General features: G+C 38.1%; 1 protein-coding gene across 3 annotated transcripts in view; it reads left to right on the top strand.

Moving 5' to 3' along the window:
* LOC109404271 (UDP-glucose 6-dehydrogenase) overlaps positions 1-21,443 on the top strand; it is a 41,265-nt gene that overhangs the window by 2,297 nt on the left and 17,525 nt on the right. The gene's annotated exons all lie outside the window — the stretch shown is intronic.

The raw sequence follows: 21,443 nt of genomic DNA, 5'->3' as shown, positions 1-21,443 counted from the left end.
TGGACGGCCCCTGATTGGTTCTCTCAGCAGCTGATGCAGCGATCCAAAACCTCATACACAAGGCTAACTAGAGACCCCTCTCCAGGAGTGCGACTAGGAAATTCTCCAAAAGTTCCATCATGAATTCTTCCAGGAGTTTCATCTGGAATTTCCAGGTTCCTCCGACGAATACTCTAAGAATTCTTTTTAAGCAAGAAAAGTTGCTTCGGATATCTATACAGAATTGCATCAACAATCCTCTCAGAGTTCATACGAGGACTTCTCCAGGAAATCTAATCAGGAATCAATAGGACACGTTCGGTGTAGTACTAGAATTGTAGTAATGAGCTGATTTTTTGTATGGTGAGAAGGCGAATTCTCTGTTTTTGTAAGGAAGTTGTACAAAAAGCGTGGGTATTATGATTCCTTATCTAATTTGATGCTGTTTGAGCAAAACTTTCGAAAACTATGATGTTGAGACGAGAAATTAAGAAAACAACACAGTTTTCCAAAGTTTAGCTCAAACAGCATCAAATTAGATAAGGAATCATAATACCCACGCTTTTTGTACAATTTCCTTACAGAAACGGAGAATTCGCCTTCTCACCATACAAAAATTCAGCTCATTACTACAAATCTAGTACTTCACCGATCGTGCCCTATTAAAAAGATGTCTCGAGAAGCAATCCAGAATTTCTTAAGAGTTTCTCCAAGTAGTTCGTTTGATAATTTCATCAGGAATTTCAAAGACAATTGGCTTCTTTAACGGTGTTGAGATAATTCAATATTCTGAATCTGCATGTAAAACTGAGCCGAAACCCAAATTTTCATGACTTTTAGTGCCCGGGAACCTATTTAAAAATCAATTTGAAGTTTGTATGGGAGCGATTTGATGAATCCCCCCTCGTCGGATTTTGTGCTGGACGGAGCTGTCAAACCGTTGCGCCCCGTAACGTGGGTAGATCACCTTATGATGGTGCGTTACGGTGTAAGATCTACCATAACAAATTCTGATCTTGTAATTTTTTAGCTTTGTCAATTTAAATGCAAAAAAAAAATCCAAGATCATAATTTGTTCTACTTTTTTTTTGTATTATGTTTTTTATTGCTAATAAACCATTTGTTTCAGGAGGATTCAGGTAATTTTTGTCTATGTAAAGAGATTTATTTTCGAAAATTATGTAACTGTTGTGAGCCTATCACCTTTTAATACTATTTTCTATTTCAGATGTACAAGCGGGCAACCCTGCAGTCGGGACGACGAAACATCCTTCTTATTTTTTTAAGGGTCAAGATCGCCATATCATTCGGTGGCGGGTAGACCACGTTATCCGCGTCGTTTTTCTTCGAGCCGAGTGTCGTAATGTCGCGGGTGTGGACGCGTTTTTTTTTTTAGAAAAATTGATTTTTTTTTTCGGATTGCCAACCATGGTTTTTTTTACTCGTTTCACGCGATCTTGTTTTATTTATTTTTTTTAGATAAATTGAGATGTTTTTTGTTGTTGTGTAACGCAATTTTTTAAAAAAAATTTTTTCCTTTATTTTGTTATTTTTCGAGTCACCAATTTTTTTTCCTTGCGTTTTAAACATTTATTGCAAAGTTCCGATGACCCTGGAGGGATCGGTTCTGCTTGTTCCTCGCACTGAGCCGAAACATACTTGTTTATACAATAAATAGAAAAAATATCTTTTGATTTTATTTTCTTCAACTCGTTTTACGTTTTTTAATAAATTGAGATGTTTTTTTTCGTTGTTTTCGCGTTTTTTTATATAATTGAGTTTTTTTTTCCGGATCGCCAAATTTGTTTTTTTTTTCACGCGTTTCAAACATTTACTGTGATGTTCCGATGACCCTGGAGGGATCGGTTCTGCTTGGGCCTCTTACTGAGCAGGAACATAATTATTTAAACAATAAATAGAAAAAAATCTCTTTTGATTGCCGGCTTTCAAAAGATTAAATTTTAACCAACTAAACAACCAATGCCGTGGGTCCATCGCCAGCTTTTCAGGCGAATCCTTGACCTACATAATACATCTCCCAACCACCCACTCCGTAGTACTTATGGGAGTGTCACTGAGTCGGAGGCCTCTTATATAAGTGCTACATCAACATTTCCTTCCCCTATCCCAAGTTACGGTAAAGATGGGCGTGGCCGGGAATAATGACATTTGTGCTTTTGGTATTCTTGTATAAGATTGGAGCGAAGTTAACTCCCCAGCCTTGTTCCGAAAAGCAATCCATGCAAGATTAGCAAAAGGTACATGAATGTTGTTAGTATCCAATCTACGAAGTATACCGTAACTACGCTAACGCTAACGGAGCTGTCAAACCGTTGCCCAGCTGTCAAAAGGTATTTTGGAAAAATCTCTTTGAAATTTATTTTAGGTATCAAAATTAAGTACTAAAAATCTGAAAAAAATCATAGTGGCTCAGAAAAAGGTGCTCTTTTGTTTAAAAATATAAAATCATTGAATTTTTCTAAATTTAAAACCCAATTCCTCCAGAAGTTGATTTGACGTTCTCAATAAACTACGTAGACTCATTTTTGGCCATCTCAGAACCCCCTCTACCCCCTTGTAGACTTTTTTTTATTCTTCAATCACTTAACCTAAGTTACAGCTCTTTTGTCCACTAGGGCACTACGTGAGCACTACTATGAGTTCTTCCAGGAATTTTATTTGGAATACCCCTGGAGATCTATGGTGGAGTTCTCTAGAAAATACACGGACAATTTCTTCAGGAGTTGCATTGAATTCCTTCAGAAAATCCATTAGAAATACCTCCAGCCAGGATATCCAGCGGGAATTCCTCCAAGAGTTTGTTCGTATTTTTTTCCAGGAATTCTTTCGGGAATCCTTCCAGGAATTGCTTCAAGAATTCTTTCAGGAGCTCATTCAAAAACATAGATCTTATAGAAATTTCTTAAAGAGCTCCTTCAAGAATTTCTCATATTCTTTCAACCTTTGTTTAAGTTCCTTCGAGAATTTCTTCGATAATTTATCTTTCTTTTCGTTCCTCAATAGGACAGATCGGTGAAGTACTAGATTTGTAGTAATGAGCTGAATTTTAGTATGGTGAGAAGGTCAATTCTCTGTTTCTGCAAAGAAATGGCACAAAAAGCGTGGGTATTATGATTCCTTGACTAATTTGATGCTGTTTGAGCAAAACTTCGTGCAACAGTGTTGTTGTTTTCTCCATTTCTTGCAACATAAACAACATAGTTATCCAAAGTTTTTTCTCAAACAGCATCAAATTAGGCAAGGAATCATAATACCCACGCTTTATGCACCATTTCTTTGTAGAAACGGAGAACTGACCTTCTCACCATACAAAAATTCAGCTCATTACTTCAAATCTAGTACTACACCGATCTGTCCTATTCTTCAAGGAGTTCCTTCTATAAATGCTTGAAGAATTTTCGACGGCACTCCTGATCAAATTCCTGATCGAACTTATGGAGGAATTCCCAATAGAACTTATGGAAGATTTTTTTATAGGATTTGCCGAAGATTCGATTTCTTGAAGAAACTCCTGGTGAAATACCCGAAGGAACTCCTGGAGATGTTCCCGATTGAATTCATTGGCGAGTCTCCAACAGAATTTCTAAAGTATTCCAAAATTAAAGGAAGTTGCGCTGGAACTCCTGGTGAGATTCTAATAGGAACTTTTTGAGTAATTTCCGAATAAGCTATACTGGAGAGAATTTCGAAGAAACTCCTGGAGATTTTTTTTTTATTCCTAATCACTTAACCTAATTTAGAGCTCTATTGTCCACTAGGGCACTACGTGAGCGAATTCAATTGACAGCTGCACATACATTTTGTACAGCGCCTAGATGTTATTTTGTTTTTCTTTATCGAACTGGTGCCTTTCTGCTGCTTTCACTTTTCTACTCTATGCATGGTAGAATGATGAGCACAAGGATGATGATGGATGACCGTTGTTCCTTTCCAGTCCGATTGGGGGTCCATTATGAGCAGCAGTTTGCCGATGTCGAGGTATCCAGGTCCGTTTGAGCCATGGGGCTCAGAAGATAGTTAGTGTCAGCCGCTCTCGGGAGAAGAGCAACTGACGAAAAATTGCAAGTCCCGGGGCTGGGAATCAAACCCATGACCATCCGCATATGAAGCGAACGTATGACCAACTACGCCACGGGCCCCGACGCTGGAGAAATTTGTTAATGAAGAATTCTCGAAGAAACTCCTGGCAAAATTTTTAATGAAACTTCTTCAGCAACTCCCGATCAAAGTGCTGGAGGAATTTCCATTAGAACTCCTGGAGGGATTCCTGATACAACTCCTATGTAGATGAATTGTTAAAAGATCTCCTGAGGAAATTCCCGATTGAACTCCTGGAAGAGTTCTCGGTTGAAGTTTTAGAGGAATTCTGAATGGAACTTTTGAATGAATTCCCAATGAAGCTCCTAGAAGAATTGTCAATGTAACTTGTGTAAAAGAATTCCCAATAAAATTTCTGAAGAATTTTTTAAAGAACATCTGAAGCAATTTCTGGAGTGTGTCCTGAAGGAATCGGGCAATATTCCCGATGGAATTCCTAAAAGGAAGACCGGAAGACAGGAGTTCTTCCTGGAGAATGGCGATCCATCAAATCTCCTGAAAGTTGGTCGTATAATTCAGCTTGGTTAGGAAAAAGTTGAAGCCAACTATGAGCTCAACAGGTTTCATGAAACCCCCCATGACGAAGAGAACAAAACTTATTTTCCATTATTCATGTATTCTCAGGTAGAGCACACTCTCCTCTATCTAACGTAAATCAGTAACATATTTTGAAAACGACGTAGAATCAATGGTGAAGCATTGATTATACGTCGTTTTCAAAATTTGTTACTGAAATAATATAATCTGAATACGTCTGTGAGCGTGCAATGATTGTTCCGCTCCTTTCACAAGTTGGTCTAGAAGTGTTAAATTGCCGCAAAATGCTTGAAGACAAAGTTTTCCAGAAAAAGCTAGTTTGTATTAGTTTTAGAAATATTTTGTTATAAAATGATTGTCGTAACCTTAGGTCAAGTGTTCCTTTAAAACTGTTTATGATTACTGTAAAACCAATATTTATAAGCGTTTAACTACCTTCTTCTTGTTCTCGTAAACTTGCCGTACCGTCGTGCGGGGCTACTTTTGAAATGCGGGGCTACTTTGGACACTTTTGAATATGGATTTTTTGAATTCAAAATATTGTTCAAATCTGTTTGATGTCTTTGGGACTATTATGAAGCAATATTTTCCCCTTCATTTGGTTGAAATTGTTTTTTAAACAAACACTTTATTGTTTGTCAGGACGCGAAAAAACATCGAGTAAACCAAAAAAATATATGCAACGTATCAGAAAATTTGCTATGTATGCATTGTTTCTAGAGTTCATAAATTTCAAAGGGTTGATCAATTCAATCAAAATGTATCAACGTAGAATGTACAATCGAATATTTGAACCGTTATACATTATAAATGATCATTTCACCTGAATAAAGGATTGATGATCCCATTTTTAAAGCTGTCTATATTAAAATATCACGCTGCTCGTAATACCAAAGATACCACAGAATTTAGATATATTTATTGAAATCATGTACGATATAGTATGCTACAGTATTGGTACAATGTAGTTTTCCAAATTACCCTGAAATTTTAAATGCAGTTCTGTTATACAGTACCGGACAATAAAAATGCACCAAAGCCGTTTTCCCATACAAAATAGTCAACTTTAGATTGCCATATCTCAGTAATCTCTCAACGGATTGTTTTCATTTTTCTGTGACGAACTACAAAACACTTCAATTCTCAAAAACTATTGAAAAAGTTCAGTGATAACTGTTGATACAAAAGTTACAGATAGGTTGAATTTTGACAATAAAAATGCACCAAGTCAAAAAGTTTCATAGCAAAAAATGGTTACGTCATATCGTATTAGTGTCTTCGGCAAATATGTTTCTAGTATGATGACGAATACATTTGTTGAAGATACGAACATGATATGACTTCATTATTTTTTGGTATACAACTTTTTGTCTTGGTGCATTTTTATTGTCAAAATTCAACCTATCTGTAACTTTTGTATCAATAGTTATCACCGAACTTTTTCAATAGTTTTTGAGAATTGAAGTGTTTTGTAGTTTGTCACAGAAAAATGAAAACAATCCGTTGAGAAATAACTGAGATATGGCAATCTAAAGTTGACTATTTTGTATGCAAAAACGGCTTTGGTGCATTTTTATTGTCCGATACTGTAGTTAAAAATGTCCAAAGTAGCCCCCATGAAGTTCTATATGAGATGTGTCCGATTGTGTATGAACAACTTTTTTGTTGATTGATGGATTTAGCTCAAATTTTGCATACATCCCACATACATACTCAGTCACGATTATTGTGTGTAAAAATTGTAGAAATTCATTCACTACTCTGGGAGTTATAATGTCATAAAGTTGATAAACCATGAAAAAGTGTATGAAGAAGCCCCGAACGACGGTAACTTTTCAACTAGGACAAAGCCTGCTTCTCAATTGGTCGGCGTTAAGTCAGAGGGGACCAACTAACAAAATTGATGAAAATGTTATTTTTGTGGCATTAGTTTGAGAATTACATTATACACATGACACTTCTACCCGATTTGCTTAATGTTACAATTAACGAGAGTTATAATAAAATTCCATTTTGATTGATCTGCGAAAATCGATTATAGTATGCAGTCAGAGTGGACCAAATGCTTGATGTCATGAGAATTGAAAAAGTATCTTTTGGCTGAAGTCCAATATTCAAAATAATTCATCACCAAAACGTAATATGTTTGATGAATCGGATGACTCCTCAACGCATTTTCCAATGATTATAGAACAAATCAACATGTAAAAATCCATTTTATTCTGTTAACTATCGTATTTTACAGATCACCGTGTTGAAGCATATTGCGACATTTTACGTGCAGACAGAGTGGACCATGTGTCTTTTAGAAAAACAAGTTCAAATTACCTATTTCGTAATCCTATCTATGTCAAAATATGTTTGTTTATAAGCTGTTGGGCATCCTATTGGAATGTACCATTAGCGGTTTGATGGATAAGTTTATTTTACCAGTGTTATTGCAAAATTGTACTTAGTTCACTCTGACTGAACGAATATTAAAAAAAACACCAGTCATCTGAATAAATTATTATGAACACAGTTACAATATTCTGAAAAACTTATCGAACTATGAGAATACGTTCATAATTTGTTAGCTGTAACATGCTCTAGTCAAGAGTTCATAAATAGGCAATTTGGTGACACTCATTCATTGAACTGTTGTACTTGGTCCACTCTGATTGAACATAAAAATTGAAAAATGTTATCTTCAGCGTAATAACAAAAAAAAACAAATTTCAAGCCTCCAGTTCACATATACAAACTCCTGTTAAATGACGTCCTTCCTTTGCACTAATTTTTCATTGAATATGTAAGAACTTGAGTATGTAATGTAGTTGGTAGTATGTTTGTCAAAATTCGTTCATTCAGAGTGGACCAAGTTCAATCAATTACTAAACATTTGCTCGGTTTTAAGCCTAATTCTTACGTTTTTTTGTGATCAGTACATAGTGATGCTTTGATGAACAGCTATTAACCCTCTAATACCCAATCCTGCCTTTAGACGGGGTATAGTTTGAGCATTTTTGTAATTTTTGTTTCGTGGAAAATCAAAATTTTTATATTTTTGGGTGATGTTTAGGACTGTTTTGTATATCTTAAAATAAATTTTGGTGTATTTTGAAGCACACTTACATTTTTTAAAAATCATTGAAAAATTGATGTTTTAGTCATCTTGCAGAAATCATTGTTTATTTTGCTTTGAATCGCTACAATAACCATATTTTAAATTTTTCCCAAATAATTCTATCCTAGTTTAATAGTTTAAGGGAATCGAAAACACCCTAAAATTATTTTCCTCAAAATTACACGGAAAATAAAATTTTCCGTGAAAAAAATTTAAAATAAAAATATTTTAACAATAATCATAAAATCTCAAAATATTTTCATCTAAAAAAATCCGTACCCCAAACAGGCTTCCAGGAAAAATATAAAAGTATGGGAACGTTCAAAAATAAAAATTAGAAAAATCAAAAACTGAAATTCACGAAATCGAGAATTAAAAAGAATCATCTTCCAAAACATGTTTAAATCGATTTTAGATGACGAAAAATGATATTTAGAAAATTTACAGAGGTGTAAACTTTAAAGTCGTTTTTCTCGAAATAAGGAAAAAAAACACATGATCCTCTCTGACTTAACGCCGACCAATTAGTGTTCTATGAGCTCTTCCACCGTTATCAACTGAGAACTTTCTTTGCTAATGACCATTTTACATGTGTGTATATCGTGTGACAGGTACGAAGATAGTCTATGCCCAAGAAAATTTCCTTTACGAAAAGTTGCTGGGCCGACCGGGACTCAAACCTGCCATTTTACGATCTTTGTGTTCTTTACATAAGTCTATATTATGCAATAATGCATCGTGCTTATTACGATGTATTTTCGTAATGTATTCTCATGGCATCCATACTATACAGTTATGACTAACTCTCATAAGATATTTCGATGAATTTCGATAGTATACTTCGCGGAGTGAAGAAAGTCAGGGTAATTTCCTTTAAAAAAAGTTTCTGGACCGACCGGAGATCTGAATACTCTCGCTTTTACAGATATGACTATATTGACATATTTACAGCCATGGAACAGTGACCCTATCCCTATCAGATTTGAATTGATAGATCAAAATGTGGTCAGAAATTTCGTCAGTCTGTCTGCAGTTAATCTTCCTAGGGCCAATTTCTTCACCCTGGCTTAAGCATTAAACCAGGTTTAACTATATGAGTAAGCCTGGCTTACCAGTTAAGCCGAGGTGAAGAAATCGACTCCTAGGGCCGATTTCTTCACCTTGGCTTAACCGGTAAGCGAGGCTTACCCATACAGTTAAATCTGGTTTAACGCTTAAGCCCGGGTGAAGAAATCGCTCCCTAATGCATCACGTTTAGAAGAGCTTGCTGACGTAGTGTACGGTTTAGGTCAAAATGACTCTAATGCACAAGGAAAGGTAAATTCTTTAACGTTAAATTATTGAATAAGCTGTACGAAACAAATATTGACAATATTAGTGATTATTCAGTTATAGCACCACGGATGCCGGGTGATAAAAAAACAAAATAAAACGGTTAATAAATGCGGTCTGCAAACCATGTAATTAACGATAACATAAATCCACAAAAGGGATGAACCATAGCCGTCTCAACATGCCACCCAAGAGAGATTATAATTTAGGTGAGTGCTCAAGTCACCTAAAAAATGATTGACCAGCGTCCAGTTCCTCGTTGAAAGGGGGTGTTTGCCAGTCAAATGATTCGTACGTGCTTTTCTCTGCAGCGTTGTGTTGTTGACCCTCCCAATATGTTAACATAAACAGTTAGTCGAAGCACCAATAGGGTATCGGGATGCTTCGTTGGCATAGCCCCCTCGTTCGGCCTATCTCAATGTAAACCAAAAACTCAAACAAACACGCATAACTGGATATCGGAAAAGCTATGTGCCAAACAACTGTAACATTTCGTTTCAATTTTAGCACTTTGGAGCATTAAAATTGAATGAAAATGTCACTTTGTTTAACTTTTGAAGACGCCATGATTCTTCGGCTTAGTGGGTAGTCTATACACATGATCATAAATGGCATGATTCTGGAACATTTCGAATTGACTTTTCAATAACTGAACATTTGATGCGACGGTTAAAGACGCTATTTTGAACTTGTGTATTTGTTTTTCAACGAATAATAACTATTTTACAAATTGAATGTGGGCCGAATATTGAGGACATTTTTTTACTATGTACCCAAATCTTGGCCCATCAGTAAAGTGACGTCAAAAACAACGATAAAAAGGCGTCAACAACATTTCTTGCGTAAGAACCAGAAAGAACGAACAGGAAGAAAGATTTTGTGTACGGTGACTGTAAAAATATAACACAATAATAGGGTTGCGTTGTTTTCGGTACTAGATTAAGAAAGAACTTTAGTTAAAGTGATTTATTTATAGTTTTTTGAAAATTTGGCTCCGAAAATGTAATTTAAAAGTAAGATTGGTGAACAATCAGAGATAATACTTCAGCAGAAATATTGAAAAAATAAGATAATAAGTGGTTCTAGTGCATGGAAAGCAATAGGCCAACGTTGCATCCACTAATAGGCCAATTTTTGTACCATAGACCAACGTTGCATACCATCGCATCGAATCTTTTCAGCTTAATTAAGTAAATTCTTGAATATTTACGTAAGTTTACTTCCAATTGGTGAAACATGCATTGCCTAGAGTGTGTAGTATGGTCAACATATTATTTCTAGTGCTATTAATTCATGAGTTATGGTCAAAATTGTCAAGGCGGCTTGCAAATTAGGCCAAGGAATGGTACACATACCCTATGTGTTTGGGAGACACGAAAACTATACGAGAATAAATACCACCAACCACCGTCGGCCAAAGTTGCATAACCGATGGCATTGGTTTTGTTCGTCACCTGAAGTGTGTAATGTTGCCGTTAAAAAATGTCATCACAGTTAGTAGAGTTTGTATTTTTAGGGAATAAATGTCACTGCAAATATTGAGCAAGGTGGCTAGATCACTACTGTACACTGTTTCTTAATGCCGGTCAACACTGATTTAACGAGGGTACGAAAAACATTTAAGAGCCCATGTAGCTTAACTAATAGATCTATATTGAGGGCTGTGGGGCAAGATTAGCACGTTGTAAGGGCTGTAAAATGTGTTGTTGAGCCATCATCATCATTGGCAGCCATATTGACACTTTTGTTTGATATTTCAAAATAATAAAACTCTTGAGACCTGAGCTGTCATTGCTTTGAAAATGCATCATCCTACTACCTAAAGCCTGTATCCGCAATAATCGGGACACAGAAGTACGTCATTAGCTCTGTAATGAATCGGTAAAATTGACCAAATAATTGACTGAGAACTCTTTGTTGTATGTTTATTATTTGTGCTAAATTTCATAAAAATCGATACATTACTTTTAACTGTGGATGGAAAACAAACAGACGTGGTTTTAAGCATTTTGTACAATCATGGCCAATTTTCATTCGCATAGTAAATGGTTCTTTAACGCTACAGTTCAAAGTTCTGTGATGATAACTATGAAACTTCATTAGCAGTTATGATACTTATAGAGACACTTTCTTGCAAAATTTCATCAACTTTGACCAATTGGTTTGAAAGCTACTGTTGTTGATAGGGGTGAGTGTTAGTGAAAATTTTTCGTGTTTTTCATGTGAGATTTTTGCCTATTCATAACTTTTGAATTGCTCTGCCAATTTTCATGAAATTTTCACGGAAGCTAGTTTATTATGTGTATATTATGCCTGTAAAATTTGATGATTATTGGTATAGTACTTTCAATAGTACAATCGAAACAATAAAGGGTGCTGACTAATTGCTGTCTGAGAGGCTAAAATCACGTTCACTCCCAAAACATGTTTCGACTATAAAACTGTTGATAGCGCATCGATTTTTTTGAAATTTTGCCCATGCAACAAATGTAGATTGAGAAATTTGTGTTCAAAATTTCAGCCAATTCCTTTGCCAAATTCAAAAGTTACAGCGCTGACAAGCAAAACTTGGGGCTGTACAAAATTCAATGGCGCACATTTTACTCTTTCGTTGCTACAACAAAAAGTACTGCACCGATTTACATGAAATTTTGTAGGTGAAATGAACACATCTTAAGATGTTATTAGACAAAATTTGAGCAATTTTAATGTATCTATTGCAGAGTTACAGCTGTGTTTCTGTGTCCCAAATATTGCGGATACAGGCTTTATATATCGTAAACTGGGGTGTAGTTGATCAGTGGGGTAAACCTGATCACTCTATTACCCACGGATATGGACTTTCAAGGAGATTACCGTTCCATTTTAATGTAACGTCATTGGCATGCGAATGGTTAAAATATAATTGTTGCTTTCTTGAAAGTCTATATCCTCGGATAATTGAGTGATCAGGTTCACCCCACTGATCAACTACACCCCAGTTTACGGTACTCACTTGTGATGATACTTTTTTAGGTTGATTTGTGGATTCTTCCTGGAATTTAATGGAAATTTCCCCAGTTTTATGGTGAATTCCTCTAGAAAATTCATGGATATCCAGCGGGAATTCCTCCAACAGTTCGTTCGGATTTTTTCCAGGAATTCTTGCAAGAATCGTTCCACGAATTGCTTCAACAATTATAACTGGAATCATCACCAAATACTAAGTACTTTCAACCACCTGCATAAAATTTGCAAGTTTGTTCTAGAAAATGTGAAAAAATAACAAGTCGTTTTGTCTCATTATCTAATATTTGCGAATGTAACCGCATTACAGTCACACTGGGAAGATACGCTGGCCCTATAGCGTACCATCAATTATAATATGGTGTAATTAATTTTCTGGCTATTGGTTCAGCATACAACAAGAACTGTAGAAGATTTCATTGGTAAATAATCACTTTTGAATTTACAGGAAATTTCTGAAATTTCAACACATTCCCATACTATTGAAGGTTGCTAACATTCCGTTCCATTTTCTCCAATGCCACCTTTTGTCGAATGTGACTCTTATGCAGTCATGGGCAGTAGAACTCCTGGAAGAATTTCCAATAGTACTACTGAAGGCATTTCTTATGCAACTCCTAGAGGATTTGTTGAACCATTTAAGAGGCCATACAGCTTAACTTGCATTTTTTTTTCTCTGTTCGGAACATAAACCACTGCGACCAATATTTGATCTATTGTGGTATATCCCGTGTCATTTGTATAGTGCATGTCGTATTACTTTATCACCATTGAGAAGTTATAAAGTATTCGGTTTTATTACAGTAGTCATTTTCAACTTAATCGCAAGGGAGGATTCTGATTGATAGGTTCCGCTTTGAACACGCTCCTTTTTCAGTCAAAATCGGATCCCCTAACGATAAAGTCAAGAAATGATACCGATATTGACCATGCATCGGAACCCTAGTCCTTACTGTTTCAAACTAGTGAACACCGAATAAAAGATTAGGAATACTAATCCATTTGTCCCTGTTTCAAGGTCTATCTCGGCCACACCTAAAACCGAGACCTATCACTTTCAACAAGGTGTAAAATGTAATAAGGACCAAAGTGTTTCCTTTGATTACTAAGTTATGCTGTTCCATTAGTTGGAAGCAGTTAGGACTAGGGTTCGGTTTGGTAGATCTTTCACCGCAACGCAACCCAAAAAGGCGATCTACCCACGCTACGGGCTCCGTTAAAGATCGAGCATATTTTAAACCCCCTCAACCATTCATCCCTCGCCTGACACCTTGGAATGGGGTTACCTGTTTGGTGGACTCTTACCACCGGAACAGGTGGTCCGTAGTGCTATTCTAAGCCGGCAGCTACACGGGCATTGCATGGTGCATGGTTGAAAAATCACTTGTTTTTTATCATTTGAAAATCGCGGGGTAAAAAATATTAAAAGCAAAGTATCAATCTAAACAAAAAAGATCTCAGGGTAATTACTGGTCTGATGACTGGTCACTGCCCGAGTAAATATCATCTAAGTAAGATTGGAAAAATCCAATCCTCCGAGTGTCGTTTCTGTCAAACGAAAAACGAAACTGCTGAACATTTACTCTGCAATTGTGGAGTACTATCCAATCAGAGATTGGCGGTTTTTGGTAAAGGGTTTCTAGAGCCCTTGGTAATTTGGCAAAGTAATCCCAACAGGGTAATGAACTTCATAAAACGAGTTGTGCCTAGTTGGGATCAGGTGTTACATCAACCATTGTCCATCACAGCTCAATTGTGACAGAATATTTGACTAGCACCAAATTAAATATGGGTCATACCACAATATTCCTAAATAATGGACGCAGTGGTTAAAAGGCTCTACAGATGAGGAGAAAAAAAATAATGTTCGCGCATATGAAATTCAGATATTTGCTGCAGTTCTTCAACGCTTCATTGATCCACGACGGATGTGTCTCTGACAGGGTACGCAGAATATGACACCGCAAGCGAAAAATAGGCAACAAAGAAAGCACGGCAACAACGCTTTGTTTTTTCGTTAGCAGATAATGACAAAGATCGCTTCCGAGTTTGTTTGGAACAAAAACGGTAGGAATATTTGTCTCGTTCTGTTCACATCGTGATTTTCGCATTGTTTTACAACTGAAACTCGATTTTAAGGTTTGCAAGAGTTTTAATCCGTCCAAATACGGATGAATTCGATGATGTGGGTCGAAAATTTCTGCAGAAAAGCCGGAATATCAGAACACGCACGGCAAGCGATGTTTGTTTTATTGCTCTCATCGGATGACATGCGCTTGTTGCGAAGCGCCTTTGTTACCGACATACACCGTTTAGGACAAAGCGTTTGTTTTTTGGCGTGATCCGTTTTTCGTACCCTGCTCTGATCAAAATGAGAGATGGAAAATGTTGTGATCACATGTTGAGAAGTTTGTTATTAACCTTCCGTAACTCGCGCGGTTGACTACCTGCGTCAGCACCACGCTTATGCTGAGTACAAAAAGCGAGATTTTTTCATCGTGTTGTACAAAATACAACAGTGCGATCGTTCGAGGGTTAAAAAAGTAAAATGAAAGTTTTAAATATGTTTTAATCCACAATCACTCATACACTTTTGTACACTTGTACCTATGTCAAAGAGGGAGAGGAAATTAGGAGGAAATTAAAATCAAGAAATTGACTTTTCATAATTCAAATCTCAATTTGTTCATCGAGCACGTGTTTCTGATATGCACATGGATGTCAAAGCATTTTCAATAATGATTTTGTTGCTATTGTTATTTCTTAACATTTTAAAACAGGTTAAAACTTTAACACATGTATGCGGTTTATTGAATATAACTTTTTTACAAGCATTGGATCGCTTTGCTTTCTTAGACAAGTTTTTCAATACATCCTAGGGTATTCATTTTGGAGCCCGGGTCTAACCAGGCTTGATATTCCTCCTCGAAATCAAAAGAGTTTTGCACTATGCTCCAGAGCGGTATTTTGCTTCTGCCTCGTCTCGTCGCGAGGGAGCGAACGAACCCCAAACAGAGAGGCAATAAAAACTGAGCGAGGAAGAGGAGAACGAAAAAAGAGCCGATGATTATTTCGGGTTTTTGAGTGCGATTTTTGCCTCGAGAGTCTTTCTTTGTATGGGAGTGGAACTCCCGAGTGCCTTTTGAGTGTGAGCGGACGTGAGAAACACAACAAGTAATTATGAGTGTTGGACGAACTCCTCGCTACGCGACAAGCTCGCGCTCGGTGCTGTTGAGGATTTGCATTGTGATTTCTGAGTTTTATTTTCACTCCTCAGAAAATCGCCGAAATCGCTTTCTCATTTTCTCGCGAGGGAGTTTCTGTCAAGCGTGGTCTAAACCCTAGCTCGGACTGGAGGATCGACGATGGATACACGCATAGTGACCATCTGGCGATTCGATACAGAGTGGAACACGGAGGAAGACGGCCACAGCCGAAGGTCATCGACCGTCATCGGGGATGGCTGACCTCGCGATTCGATAAGCCGGCATTTGTGGAGCGGTTGTTTATGAAGGGTAACACCGACGATCTATCCAGCGATGATCTAGTCGGAACCCTACACTGCAAATTTCGTTTGCTGGTATTCAGCAAACTTTGCTGATTTTTTTTGTGCTGATTTCATTTAACAATACGAATCAACTGAATATCAGCAATTTTTTTGAACTTGCTAAACCATCCAGCAATTTTGACAGTTGCTCAGCAACGTTGTGCTGAAATTCAGCAATTTATTTTGCTGTTTTTTTTGTGCTGGAAGCATTTCAAAAAATTTGGTGTGTAAGCCGTGAATGTGACGCCGCTATGCCAAGGCGATCCCTACCCAGAAATTGACGCAAAGCGGTGTCCAGAAATCGCAGAACTCCGCGCATCTTGTTTAAGAGCTAGAAGGAGGAAGCAAAGAGCTCATACCGATGAGGATAGAATTGATCGAAGTGAGGCCTACAGGGCGGCTAAACTGGCACTGGATAAAGAGATTAAGGCACGTAAGCGGGCGTGCTTCGAAACTCTCTGCCAGGCAGCCAACACGACCCCATGGGATGACGCCTACAGAGTAGTCATGGCCAAAGCGAAGGGCGCGTCAGCACCCTCAGAACGCTCCCCAGAGATGCTGCAGAAGATCGTGGAAACGCTGTTCCCGCGCCACGATACAAGATGGGCCCCCGTTTTTATGGCCAAACCGGCCATAGCGAGGTAGCCCCGGTGACGAACAACGAACTCATTGCAATAGCGAAGTCGCTAGAGTTAAACAAGGCTCCGGGTCCGGACGGTATCCCGACATTAGCCATCGAGGCTAGCCTTGACGTCTTCAGAATGGCTATGCAGATGTGCCTAGACAGAGGCGAATTTCCAGAGTGGTGGAAAAGGCCAAGATTGGTTCTACTGGCCAAGCCCGGGAAGCCACCTGGTGACCCGTCGGCTACAGATCTACCTGCCTGCTGGACATCGCCGGAAAACTGTTGGAACGGATCATTCTGTCGAGGCTGATGGTCTATACCGAGAAACCCGATGATTCTGGTCTCTCGGATAACCAGTTCGGCTACCGGAAGGGTCGATCGACGGTGGACGCTATTAGGGCTGCAACCAAAACTGCCGAGATAGCGCTCCAAAAGAAGCGAACAGGAATCCGCTATTGCGCGGTCATCACGCTGGACGTTAAGAATGCGTTCAACAGCGTCAGCTGGGCCGCCATCGAGTGCGCTTAGGAGTCCCGGTTAGCCTATGCCGGATACTGGAGAGCTACTTCCAGAATAAGGTGTTATACCCCAGACAGACATGTGATATACTTATGTATGACACACATGTGATACAAGAATCACTGTACAATTGCGCTTGAAATGAGTGCCATACTGGAAATTCTCTCAGTTCAAGAATTTTCTTGACACTGCGTACCGTTGTACAGGAATCACACTCGTATCACATGTCTGTCCGGGGTATTAATCTATGGAACGCGGCGTATGATGGCGTATTGAGGCTCAAACTTCCACCGGGCGTAAAGTTGGTCGGCTTCGCCGATGATATTACCACCGTGGTATACTGCGTTGATAGAGGCAGTGGAACTGACAGCAACTCACGTAATTGGCATAGTGGAGGACTGGATGACGTCGACATTTGGCACTCGCGCACCACAAAACGGAGGTGATGATGGTAAACAACCGCAAGTTTGAACATCAGGGAATGGGAATGGGATTCCTCCAGCAAGAATATATGGACACACAGGCTCATACCGAGCGTGGCCAAGTGGACGAGCAGGCCCCATGGCGAGGTGCATTTTCAACTGACTCAATTTCAGTCAGGCAATGGGTGCTATCTGCACAGATTCGGACACACAGGCTCCCCGCATATCCGGAGTGTGCAGACTGCGACGAGACCGGGGAGCATGTGCTCTTTGAATGTCCACGTTTCGTGGAGCAAAGGTCGAGTATGCAGGAGATACACGGTAGAGATATCACACCTGACAACATTGTTGAAAGGATGTGTACTAGTATGGGACAAATATCAAATCCTCGCTCCAGTCGACTTTTTAGATCCCATTTAGGTCCCATATGAACTGTGCAAAATTTCAGCGCAGTCGGTGAAACTATAATTTAGCGCAAGCGGTTCAAAGTTTTCATAGGATTTACTATGGGAAAAATTACACTTTCAGATAAAAAATCCCAGAGGTCGTCCCTTGTCTCCTTAATTCAAATCGATCAATGTTTCTTGTAGAAAAATCAATTATGAAACTTTCCTTCCAAGACCGCAAAACAATTGGATGCTTGTGGAAAAAGTTATTGATTTATTACCGATTAGTGATCCAATGAACGGCTTTTTGTTTTGTTTTATTAGCAGCACTGTAGCAGCTGCCTTGGCAGCTCCTGTTTCTGGGGGTGGTGATGCCTCCCGCCACCCCATGCAACAACGGCAGCAGCAGTGCTGCTGATAAAACAAAATAAAAAGCCGATCGTTGGATCACTAATTGGTAATAAATCAATAACTTTTTCCACAAGCATTCAATTGTTTTGCGGTCTTCGAAGGAAAGTTTCATAATTGATTTTTCTACAAGAAACATTGATCGATTTGAATTAAGGAGACAAGGGACGACCTCTGGGATTTTTTATCTGAAAGTGTAATTTTTCCCATAGTAAATCCTATGAAAACTTTGAACCGCTTGCGCTAAATTATAGTTTCACCGACTGCGCTGAAATTTTGCACAGTTCATATGGGACCTAAATGGGATCTAAAAAGTCGACTGGAGCGAGGATTTATGTTTTCCATACAAGCGTGTACCATACTAATGTGTACGGGGGCGGACAAGTGGGACTCCGTTACTTCCATGGTTTCTCGAATCGTACTTGAACTACAGAGAAAATGGCGAGCCGAACAACAGTTAGTTGAGTTGCCCCATTACGTAACGCCAATGAGGGGGGAGGTCCAGCGCTGTGTTACGCTTCATACAAAATATTAAAATTTCTCTTTCAAAAATAGTTATGCGGTGGAGGAATAGCGGATAGGGTCTAAAATTGCCAAATTTTGCGTTATGTAATATTTGAACGACCCTTTTGTGGTAAAAAATCGTTAAGGTGTTAAGGGCACAGAAAAAAGGTATTCGGCAAAGTTAACATTCAGTGCTTTTTTACAGCCGAACTATTACATCTTTTATTTCTGTTTCTTCTTATCATAACATCCCTACTGGAGCACAGCCTTCTCCTAGTTTATAGCAATTGTGGTCTACAGAAGATAGTTGACACTGGTTAGCGCAGTTTAAATCATAACATCTAACTTTGGCTGTCAACGAATGAAAATGAATCAACATCTGATTGACAAGTATAGACACTCATACTGTCCGAATTGGCTACGTTTCCGCTGCCTTTCCACTTCAATTTCCAGAGCATAATCTCAAAAGAATCTCGGGAGAAATCTTTGAAGAAATGTTCGGGGAAATTTTCAGAGGAACTACCCGAGGAAATACGGAACGTAACCCTCAAGACATTCCCGAAGGGGTCCCGTAAGTAGTTTCTGCAAAAACTTTTAAAGAATCCTCACTGCAATCTCCGTAGAAATCTGTAGAGGCATTTCTTTAGCATTTTCTGAAAAATCATTGACAGAATCCCTATTGCAATCTTTGAAGAAATCTCCTTGAGAAATCCATGGAGGAATACTTAAAAAAAAATACTGGGGAAATATCTGGAGCAGTTTAAGGAGAAACTATAGCAGAAATGAATTGTTAAATTCTAGCATGAATTCCAGAAGAATTTCTAACAAAATTTTCTACATGAATTTCAGAAGCAATACCAAAAGATTTTCATAAAGAAATACCAAGAGGTAACGATAGAGGATGCCCAATTGGGAAATCTAACAGAGGAATCATAGTGAAATCTCTAGAGGAATTCTTGTATGAGTAATAACTGAAGGCATGAATAGAGGAACATTTTACGAAATTCCTACATAGAAGGATCCCTGATTGAATCCTAATAGGAATTCCTGAAAAAATCCCCAGGGAAATCGCTAGATTTATTCATCAGTAGGCTCCAGGGGCACATTCTCTTCCATTTGGGAAATTTGTGCCTTCCGTAGATTTTTCATGGACTAATGCACGCAGTAATTCATTTAGGAATTATTGCAGGAGTATCTACAGAATTCTCTGAATACATCACTAGAGCAGTTCCTGTATAAATTACTGGATAAAGTCCTACAAGAATACCATCAAGAATTTCTGAAGGAATCTCAACAGGAGTTCGTCAACCTGGGGGTATCATAGGAAGAATGCATGAACAATTCTTAGGGAAATATCTGAAAAGGTTCTTATAGAAATTTCCACAAAATTTCTTGGAGGAACTCCAGCAGAAGTTCCTGGACTATTCAAACAGATATGTATGGAGAAATGGCAACAGGATGTCTTGAAAGAATCACTAGGGAAATCCCTGGAAAAATCCACGTAGCAATTGTAGGAGCATTTATTGAAGAAATCCTTGGAGAAACCTCTGGATACATCGCTGTAGGAGTTCATGTAGATTTTTTTGAAAAAGAAATGCTGTAGGAATATCAACAAACTTTTGGAGGAATCCTAGCATGAGTTCCAGAACAAGTCTCAAGAAAAGCTTCTGGAGAAATCACAGGAGGAATGCCTGAAAAAACTTAAAGAGACACTCCTTAATAAATCGTTATAAAACTCCCGGAAGAATTCCTTTAAAAACTTCCGCCGGAATTCTTGGAGAAATATCTGCAAAAATTCTTACAAGAAACCACGCAAAAGTTCTTGAAGGAATCCCATCTCGAATTCCTTAAAGGTTTCTAATGAATACAATTCTGACAGCAATTTTGAACCAATCCAAGCAGGAAATCTACAATACAAATCTCATAATAAATCTAGACCAACATGTAAAAAAGAGCGAAACAACCATTGCATGTCTCAACTTCTTCCACCCCATCTTGGCGTGTTTAAATTTATTTATGCAAACTTATCCCGTTATCAGATAGAGGGGAGTCTGCTCTATCTGTTACTGATCAGAGATTACATGAAAAATGGGCCATATGCTGAGAAGGAAGGGAGAAGCAAAAACTCGAAATGGTTGTTGCGCCCTTTTCAAATGTTGGTCTATCTGGATCAATCCAAACAAGTAAACCTTGAGGAATCTCAGAGATGCCGGAAAGAAGTAAATGGATTGACTTGTAATCACAACAACAGGCAGCGTTTATTGTTTGTTCTGTTCCAGAGGAAATTCAGAAGAATAGTCTTTAAGCCCATATAGCCGATGTGGTAAGCTCAGTTGGAACGTTACGCCAAGAAAAAAAAGAGCTAGAATCTTTTAGCAATTTAAAACAATATTGGTTTGAAACATTGGCGAGGGTTGGGTGCTTAAATTGCCTCAATGTGTTAGTTTGCCAAAAAATTTTAACCGTTTTCAAAAGTTACACGAGTTTTGTTCATTGCGTAATTTTTTATGACGCCTTAAGACATCAACTGCAGTAATAATGATTATAAAATTGAAATTCTGAATAAAATACAAATTTATTTTTTTTACTTCAAAAAAGGCTGACAAAATCGGGTCAAAAAGCTGACAAAATCGGGGGTAGACAAAATCAGGGGCTGACAAAATCGGGTCCCCACTGTATTAGTCCATATGAATATTTTTAAATGGCGGCCTCTAAAATATAGTTTCACTGATCGAGCTGAAATTTTGCACAGTTGATATTAAACCAAAATGGAACTTGAAAAGCATACTTCTTCTTCTTCTTTATGGTTCTACGTCCGTCCCAACTGGGACTTGACCTGCCTCTCTCCAACTTAGTGTTCTTTTGAGCACTTCCACAGTTATTAATTGGAGATCTTTCTTTGCCAGCCATTGTATGAATTTGTATATTGTGAGGCAAGCACAATGATACACTA

This window comes from Aedes albopictus, chromosome 2 (assembly GCF_035046485.1).
Source record: "Aedes albopictus strain Foshan chromosome 2, AalbF5, whole genome shotgun sequence".
Taxonomy (NCBI): domain Eukaryota; kingdom Metazoa; phylum Arthropoda; class Insecta; order Diptera; family Culicidae; genus Aedes; species Aedes albopictus.
Note: the sequence above shows the minus strand (reverse complement) of the source record. Positions and strands in the feature narration are given on the sequence as shown.